The following is a 6,246-nucleotide window of genomic DNA, read 5'->3' on the forward strand; positions in this document are numbered from 1 at the left end:
AAAATGCGCGTCCCATTTAAAAAAAAAAAAATCAGTTTCGATTCCTCTCAACAACATTATGTTGTTCATTCATTGTGGATATTTAGTTCATTCATTGTGGATATTTAGTTCATTCATTCTGGATTTTTAGTTATTCATTCACTGTGGATATTTAGTTCATTCATTGTGGATATATAATTCAAATTATGGACACAAAAATGCTATTGCCGCGAATCGAACCTTAATTTTTTTTCTAAATGGGACGCGCATTTTTAGTCAAAATCATATTGTTTTTGTAACCGTGTGCACTATACAACATAATTTGCATTGGGATTGGGGTTTAACTTTTTAGGAGAAAAAAATACAGGTTTCTAGTATTATGGATAATTCTTAGCCACCAAGGCGGCCGCCCATGTACGTTTCTGTAGAATAAAACCCATTTTTTCAAATGCCATGATCAAAAGTCATACATATTTCATTTATTATATATACTCTAGTACTCATGATTCGATCCGTGGAGCAATCCATATATAGTACGAATCAAGAAACTAAGTAATGAAGAATCAAACGGCGCTGTTCCTCGGTTTTACGCCGCAGTTAGCAGCTTCATCATCGGAGGACGCCAGGAAGGGAAGCGGCGCCACGAAGGTTGTCGGAGTTGATGAAGAAATATCATTATTATCCCAGAAGGAAAGTAGTGGAGGAGTGGTGAGTAAGAAGAAAGGGGAGAAAAAGGCACGGATGCCCAGATTTGCGTTTCAAACAAGAAGCCAAGTTGATATTCTGGACGATGGATATCGGTGGAGAAAGTATGGTCAAAAAGCTGTCAAAAACAACAAATTCCCAAGGTTAGTTTGTACCTCTACCTTACCTTAAATTAGCTTCCATTGTTTCTGTTTAATTCTTGTTTTTTAGTTTCAGATCAGATAATTAATAAAAATGCTATTGATAGAATAAATTAATCCGGCTGGTCCGATTAATAAAATCAATAATAAAGATAAGATATGAGTGAAAAGATAAGAATATTATATTAATCAATTGTGTAATGAGATTATTAGAAATTGTAATGTCTAAGCAAAACAAATAACTAAGAATATATATTAAGGATGACCCCATAACCGCCCCATGCAAATAGGGTTGGTGGTTATGGTTTGACCGCATCTCCCAGTTGAGACCGATGCCGGCCTTGGTCTCGCTGGGCGCCTAAAACCGAGGCTGAGGCTAAGGACAGCCATGGTACGCTGGGCGCCCAAGGTCAAAGCCGAGGCGGTTGCGGGTTTGATTCGCATCGCTCTTGTTCTTCTTTTCGGGTCGGTTCATCTCCGAATCTTATTTTTAATATATTCATAAATTATATTTATTAATAAAACTCGTTTATGGATTTCTATAGTATAATTTTACACGTTTATGGAATGAAGAATTGAATGAGGGAACTCCACAATTCTATTTGGATTCTGCTAGAACTACTTAGCCGCAGAAGCAACTTTGCCACATGGTCAGAAATTTTTGTGACCTACAAGGCTACAATCGTTGAATTTTTTTATTATTTTTTTTTCTGATCACCTCTGACTATAAATTACGAGCAACCACTAAAATTGTTTTGGTCGATCCAGAAATTTTGTAACGACAATGTTTCTCGGCGATAGAAAATGATACTCTTGTTGTGCTATAATGAAACTAGATTATTATGTATATAAAATATAAAATTGAATAATAAGTCTTACATATTGAATATATATCGTCAAATGCAATTATAATTATATCAAAATGATACTTTAGTTGTGCTATAATGAAATTATCGTGCATATAAAATGAAATTGATCGAATAACATGTTTTATACATTTGACTGTATAATGTCCAATTAAACCTTAGTTAAATTAGAATTATACTTTAGTGATTTTGTGATAAAACGACATGTGTATAAAATAAATTTAATTACAGGTCTCACATATTAAGTGTATAATGTCAAATGAAACTGTAGTTGAATCAATATGATACTTTAATTGTGTTGTAATGAAACTACAGTATTTATAAAATGAAAATGAATATAATACGTCATTCAAATAGAATTAGTTGGACGGAATGGGAGTCGTTTCTTTTAAACACTGTTTTGGACTATGGTACATAGTAAATTTTGCCAAATTCAGCTGGTTAGGCTGTTTAACCTCCTCCCGAGCAGCCCAGGCCATGATCATTGGCAAATTATACTCTAGATTATATGATTCACAATGCAATATAAACTATAAATAAATGTTAACTTTTAATATACTGAAGGTATATTATCTGGGTACTGAAAGTTAATTATTTGATAATATATCAAATAATGAACATTTAGTACACAAATAATATACCTTCAAAAAATTAACATTAATTGTATTTAAAGAATAAATCTTGAGTATATTAAAAATGTATCTTATATTGATGGTCAAATTGTAAGACGGATCTTGGTCCATGGTATAATAATTGATGGCCATTGGTCATTCCTCAATTGTTGTACCATATGGACTAAGATCCACCTAAATGACAAGTAGATTATGTTAACATATTATACGTATGTGCCTTCCATTTATTTATAGACACATAATTTATTAATAACAGTCCACAATGCGTCTTAATCCATGGTATAATTTTCAATCATTTCATGTCTCGACCTTAGCTTTTGACGGCTATTTGGAGTTGAATTAGGTTATCTCAAATGTTAAACAAACTGATATATAAACGTGCTAAACATGGCTGCGATAAACACAAACATTATGGTCCACACAAATTGTGTAGATCATATTTTGTATAGTGTAAAATAATGTATATTTAGTTCAAAAATAATATATTTTTAGTATATTAGAAATGCACATTGTATTCCGGAAATGTATATTAGTTGTGTATTAAGTGTACATTATATTATATAATATACATTCAGTACACAGATAATGTTCATTTAGTATATTAAAAATATACTTTTTGTTATTGTCCACACAACACTGTGTGGACCATAATTTGCCCGATAAGCAAGAACAGGCTTTACGTACCCATTGCACATTCTCATATATGATTGTGACTTTTTTTATTTTAATCACAAAAAAAAAAAAAAAAAAAAAAAAAAAAAAAAAAGAAGAAGGACTACTAGAGTCACATAAGTAGCTCGGTTGGTTTCTAGATGACAAATTATGGGTAATAAAGACCTAAATTTGAACCTTGACAATCATAGTTTGAGAATATCACCCGCTTGTGAGGATACTAATTAATTCTCGTAATGGGCCGTTAAGTTACCATGATTTGTTCTTTAGTACAATTTTGTTGATTCGGCCTTAACATTCTTGGGGACAAATTATTGTGTGGATCATGGTCCACATAGTGTTGTATGAACCGTAAAAGAAAGTTCATTTTTAATGTACAAAAAAATACATTATTTTTGTACTTAATGTACATTAATATAAAATAATGTATTTTTAGTATTCAAATAATGTACTTTTCTTAAAAACAAAGTACATTTTAATATATTAAAAGTATATTATTTGTGTACTAAATGTATATTATTTTATAGTATACAAAATATGGTCACACAATAATGATTAATGATTGAGTCCTGGGACGAAGAATTCCACTGCAAGCATGACAAACATCTATAGGGGAGCTGAGTATTAAATGCCCCCACTTACAAATACCACCTAGCAGTTAAATGTTATCATTATCAATTAAACGTACAATTTCTCATTCTGTGTACGTACTGTGTGGCAACAATGCATAACGTACTCTATTGTATGCAAAATAAATGGACAATTAATGGTGATTTTTGTTTGTAATTAATCATCAGAAGCTACTATAAGTGTACTCATGAGGGATGCAAGGTGAAGAAGCAAGTGCAGCGCCTAAACAGAGACGAGACCATAGTGGTGACCACCTACGAAGGAATGCACATGCACCCTCTCCACAAGCCCGCTGATAGCTTTGAGCAGATCCTCAACAATATGCACATTTTCCCCCCTCTCCTCCTTTAACTATATATATGCACTATGCTATACCTGCATCTATATCTCTCTCTCTACGTACGTGTATTTATATAATTAAAATAATTTCTTTCATTTACGAGGAAGTCTATAATCATTATTGAAAAGTGTACTCTAGAAGAAGTTTTCTTTGTGATCCTAGCGGATAAAGGATCACAATGAGGTAATTTAAGCTACTAGTATATATATATATATATATATATATATATATATATATATACACTAGGTATGTTACGTTATTGATGAATTAATGGACGGCCTTTGTTTTAAGAAATACTTGTATAGCAGGTGTGTGACAAACTCCTTTAAATAATATGTTGTTTGTTGATGAACACTAGGAAACTAACAAGAAAATATATTCTTCTGTATAGTATATGCATAAATGTACATAGAATACATATATACAAGGCAGAAATAATGCAGAAGCAGGAGTATAGAAGGTCTACAACTCATAGCCTCATAGGGTCATAATATTAATGACCTATTCCTTTAAGGGTGTATTTGGAAACCCGGAAAATGACTTTTGAAAAATGTTTTTCAAATTTTCAGTATTTGGTAAGAGGTAGAAAAACGAGGTTAATGAAAAATGATTCATTAGTCAAAGGAAATTAAAATATGTATGTTTCGGGGGAAAATGACTTTTCCTTTTTTTTTTTTTTTTTTGGAGAAGCCATTTTCCAAGAGATGCAAATGCAAAAATTTTCGGACGTAATTTTTTGCGAGCTTTTGCGAGTCAGCCTACCAAATTCGCAGGTTAATGTTCATGCAACCAAAGCCCGCCCCATACGGATTGGTGGGTATCGCGGACCGATCCATGGGCTTTTTTTTTTAAATTCAAATTTTTTTTTAAAAAAAAAAAATTTACAAATAATATTAATTTCTTTTGTATTTACAAATTTAAAAAATTACATTTTTTAAAATGTTTTATATATATATATATATATATATATATATATATATATATATATATATATATATATATATATATATATATATATATATATATATATATATATATATATATATATATATATATATCAAAAGAGTGCTATTCATAAAAGGATTTTATCAAAAGTATCAAACAATTAAAATTTTGAAGTATTTAATTCTTTTCATTTTTCTACTCATTTTTCTGGAAAAAATGAACCAAACACACAAAGACAGTTTTCCGTTGTGTAACCAAACACCAGAAAGGAAAATGTTTTCTGAAAAATGGCTCATTTTTCAGAAAGAATATTTTTCAGATGTCATTTTCCTGCTTTCCAAATGGAGCCTTAATAGAAAATTTGGTAGAGTGGAATGGCAATTCCTTTTTCATTTAGGGTGTTTTTGGACAACAGAAAAATGATTTCTGAAAAATGGGTCATTTTTTCAGATAACATTTTCCCTTTTAGTGTTTGGTTGCATTCTAGAAAATATTGGTTCATTTTTTGAAAAATTAGCATAATTATTTTTAATTTTAAATATTTAAAATATGTTGGTGGGTGGGGGTGATGGTAGTTGTGGTGGTACGTAGTGGTGGCGGTGGTGGCGGCGGCGGCTGCGGGTGATTGGTTGCTCCACTACTGCAAACGAAAAATAACTTAAAAAAAAAAAAAAAAGGTAGTGAAGTCATTTTTCGAAAAATTCCCTCTATTTTTCCATTGATCACACTCATATTTTTCATTGACTTTCATTTTTTCCTCTAGCCAAACATTGAAAACTCAAAAAATGATTTCCAGACATCATTTTTCAACTTTTCAAGCGCACCTTTAATTTCAAAAAATGAAAAATTTTACAATTCCTTTAATTTCAAAGCGCACCCTTAATTCCAAGCGCAACCTTAATTTCAAAACACGAAAGGAAGAATTGTTATTCCTATACTTAATGCAAAGCTTACCTCTCTAAGAATTGAAATTCAATGATATGTATGTAGGAAAAAAAGTCGGGTTGTACGTGAGGACCAAATTATTTTATCCCATCCAAATAATCCTACCTCCTCCCCTACAAATTGTAATTTCTTAAACATTTTGGTCTTTATACTATTTATTTTGTTTCAATTTTGTAAATTAACATTAGATTGTAATATTCTTATAATTCTTTTTTCTAACAACCAAACTTAAATTCCTACTTTATTATTAAATTATTCATTCATCATCCATAAAATTACAAATTTTATCCCTTAATTTCTTCATTGCAATTAGCAATGTCATATGGGTTGAGCCATGCTGACCCGGCCCAAGCCCACATCGATTGGCACTAATGCAATCGTTATACCGTGCA

General features: G+C 31.1%; 1 long non-coding RNA gene across 1 annotated transcript; it reads left to right on the top strand.

Moving 5' to 3' along the window:
- Nucleotides 1-636: 636 nt before the first annotated feature.
- On the top strand, nt 637-4,067 carry LOC109179593. The gene is made up of 2 exons (XR_002053938.1): nt 637-827; nt 3,792-4,067. It is a non-coding gene; the product is annotated as an uncharacterized LOC109179593 (long non-coding RNA).
- The last annotated feature ends 2,179 nt before the right edge of the window (nt 4,068-6,246 follow it).

The sequence above is a fragment of the Ipomoea nil genome, unplaced genomic scaffold (assembly GCF_001879475.1).
Source record: "Ipomoea nil cultivar Tokyo-kokei standard unplaced genomic scaffold, Asagao_1.1 scaffold0179, whole genome shotgun sequence".
Classification (NCBI taxonomy): domain Eukaryota; kingdom Viridiplantae; phylum Streptophyta; class Magnoliopsida; order Solanales; family Convolvulaceae; genus Ipomoea; species Ipomoea nil.